The sequence below is a fragment of the Pinus tabuliformis genome, chromosome J (assembly GCF_031772625.1).
Source record: "Pinus tabuliformis cultivar Carrire ecotype Pingquan chromosome J, CPIR1, whole genome shotgun sequence".
NCBI lineage: Eukaryota > Viridiplantae > Streptophyta > Pinopsida > Pinales > Pinaceae > Pinus > Pinus tabuliformis.
The window spans coordinates 1,001,949,097-1,001,952,992 of record NC_142295.1 but is presented as its reverse complement, the minus strand read 5'-3'; positions in this window follow the sequence as shown (position 1 = coordinate 1,001,952,992).

Here is a 3,896-nt window from a genome sequence, read left to right as displayed (position 1 = left end):
AACTAGATGTAAGTAACCGTCCCATTTAGTGGGTTGATCCATTACATATATGTGAAGCATGTCTTCCAAAATTCTGTTAGTTCTTTTATTTTTTCCACAAATTTTGGGATGAAAAGAAATGTTAAAGTTCAATTGTGTACCTAATCTAGTGAAAACAAACTTCCAAAAGTTTTATGTGAATTTTTCATCTCTATTAGAAATGATTGTTTTTGGTATTCTGTGACATTTGAAAATCTACTCCATAAATATCTTAGCTATGTGAACAACTTTGATTGTTGAGTACACTAGTGTAAAATGTGCTACCTTACTCAATTTATCAACTACGACCATGATAAAATCATGTTGTCTTCTAGTTCTAGGTAATCGTGAAATAAAATCTAAGGAAATAATTTGCCATTTCCACTCAAGAATACGTTAGGGATTTAATAACCTTATATGATGTTTGTGTTCCACCTTAACCTTTTGGCACTCTAAATATTTTTGTAAATACTCAAATAATTCTTCTTTCATCCTTGACCAATCAAATCCGTTTCTGAGTTCTATGATATGTTTTTGATACTGTGCTTGTTGTGATGTTCATTTAGGATCAATTGTTTAATTCTTTGCACAATTGGGATATATATATATATATATTTGAAAGTCAACACACCATCACTATTCAAAGCATAATTTGATCCTTTTATTGGGCCAACTTTCCTTATTACTTTTTCTTGTATTTTTCTATATTCCTGACCTTGTAAGGTTGTAGTCTTGACTTGTTCATTAAGGTCTATTCTAACAATTTTAGCAGAGATCCAACATTTTTAATTTAGACTTATTTTTGCACTTATTGTTATCAAATTTGATGACAACAAGATGTCATTGATGTGAAAAGGGATGTATGATAAAGTGAAAACAATTGATGACATAAGAAGCAACATGATTCTTTATGAAGTGATATGACATCTTGATATTTCACAAAGTCTCATCACATGAAGATATTGATTCTTTAATTTATTTGAGTTTTTGATGAACATATGAATATTAAAATATCCTACAAATGACATGATTGCATAGATATCATTGAGACCTTTGTAACAATATATCATGCTCAGAAAAATTCCTCTTGGATGTGTAGTTATGGCCAATTCAAGTTTTAGTATGAATTTGAGGGAGTAAAATTTAGGGTCAAAACCCAAAAAATTTAATGTGTTAAACAATGTGCAAGTTTAGGGTAGATCCACCATTTGATAAGGTAATCAATAGCCATGGGAACGTTAAGTTGTGTACTCGTTAACTCTACTATATAATGTGCATGTCTTGGCACACTTAACAATGCTCCTATTAGGCCAACGACCATATGAACATGAAGATATTGACATTTAATTAGTCCCATCAGACCAACCAGATGATGACATGTGGTAATATTTTGTTTATGATGATGTGGACCTATCGATGAATGAAAAGTTTCACTCTTATATAGTCCACATGGTACCTCATCTAGATGGCATCAACATGATGACATTGCAACACTAGAGGTTGCCACATGGCATGATGATTTGAGATAGTTTGGTTGATGAAAAGTTTGAAACAGGGTGATTCATGACACCCCTCATGGGCTGCCACATGGCTTGATGACATCATGATGATGTTATCAAGGAAACAACCTGTGACCTTTAGGTCTTGGTAGTATGGGCATGGTCACATGGTCATGTAGTTTCAAATATTCATCGTCTCTGTTCATATAGAATGGCCACATGGAACCATGGCACAAAATTTAATAAGACTTCAGTCACAATCCATTGGTCAGACAATTACTAAAACTAGAATTGGGATAGGGTCCCTAGGGTTAGTTTTGGGGTTAGTTAACCCAAATTTTGTATAAGTTTTTGTAAAAGATGTAAAGTATTCGTAAAATATGGATGCGGAGCACATAGGTAGATAGGAGTCAATGGGGTCTTAGCCCCTTGTTTTTGTAAGTAAATAAGTCAGTTTTGAGACTCACCCATGGTCCGCAGACCATGGTATTGTATTGAAGAAAGCTATATATAGTCAAGTCATAGCGAGTCTAAGAGGTAACTAATAGTGGCGAAGGAAAGATAGAGACTATTTTGAACAAGTGCTAAGGCAAGAAGGCTCTGCTTCCTGGAGTTAGGTGAAAGGGGAAGGCTACTATAGCTGGGTGTACAAAAGGCCTTAGTAAGTCCGCAGCTGAGTGCGCGGACCCCTGCAGTTCAGTGTGTAGGGTGAAAGAGTTTGTAATCTGAGCGTTGAAGATGAATAAAGACTGATTTTGAAGAATTATCTTGCAATCTGAGCATTAATGTTGATTATGTTTATGTTATGATTTGTCACTTTATAAAAAAAAATATATGGAATAATGAATAAATGTTGGCGAAACTACTGAATCTATCTTATTTTTGCACAACTTAAGTAATTAACTATTTTCGCAAAGATAAGGGTTATTTATGTTATGATCTATAATGAATTGGATAGATATGCATGAAGGCATATCTAGGTTTATTGATTAATGCGTGAAAGTGGATAATTTGCATGTTTAGGGTCTGCAAATATTGATCGTAGACCTTAGCGAAGGTCTAGAAGCAATTTTACTCGAGTTATTGTATCATACCATAGAAGACTACTAATCTACGCGAAGGAAAATATGAGTTGTAAGAGCTTAAGAACCACTTATCACATATCCCTAGATGCAGAAAATTGGTTCTAGCATCTCCTAATACTGCTTCAGGTGAGACTGTAGCCTGCGCTACGCAGGTTGTTGCCGAAAGGGCCAACAATTAAGGTTATGTTGGTTGGCGCAAATAACTCCGAACCTGGGTTAGGCTCCCTTAAGTTAGCAAATGTTTATGTTGTAGGGACCGGGGTCTATCTCAGAGATGTGTGATAAATGGTTTCCTATGAAGAAAGAGTTGGATAAGTGGATTGATCGAAAATCACACACATTCGCAGCTCAGGAGAACAGGAGCCCTAAACTGTCTAAGGAGCAGTGGTTGTAGATAATTTTGTACATAGACAAGACCTATTCCTTCTTTTGTTTCTTCCCTGAAGAACTATAAGAGTCGTTGTCTAAATTGGTCGATAGTCAAGGGATGTGGAGGCTCGAAGGTCCTATAGTGTGGACTCCTAAACTAGTGTGGCATCTAGAAGCATCAAAAAGAAATATCATGTGGGTTGTGGACCATTGGATTGATCGCACATTGGGAATCTTTGTGAATTATTTCGCAATTGAAAGAAATATTAGCTATAGCGAAGTAGAACGAAGGATATTTAAAGGACCGTGAGGTAAGTATTTGAAATCATTGAAGACTTGGATTAAAATGTTGTTATGTGAAAAGAGGGTTATGCAATTACCTTGATGTTTTGGGCTACATGAAGCGGGATATTATTTAGAAGAAACGAAGGGTCCAACCTAGAATATAGTCCGCTCATTAAACCCCCCTCAAGTGATGATGAAGGGATAGTGCTGACTGCATCAAAAAGTGTAGTTAAGTTAATTACGCAGGGTATTCCAAGGATACCTAACCCATCCAATACACCTCCACCTCCACCTCCACCTCATACACCTATGCCTTCACCCCCTCCACCTCCATTTCCACCATTCAACATGACGAACATGATGAAGATGCCGATATTTAAAGGAACATGAACCAAAGATCTAGAACAGTTTTGGTTTGTCGCAGGAGCTGTTTGGACAACACAACAGATCACCGATGATAATATTAAGAAAGTAGAGCTGGTTATAGCCTTACAGGATCACACATTAACATGGTATATCAAGTATTGCACTGATGACCCCAACGCGATGTTGGTGGATACCCATCTAGATTTAAACAAGGAGTTCCGTAAGCCTAAGTCAGAGGCACAGTCGGTAATTGAATTTAAGGAAATTCAATAGA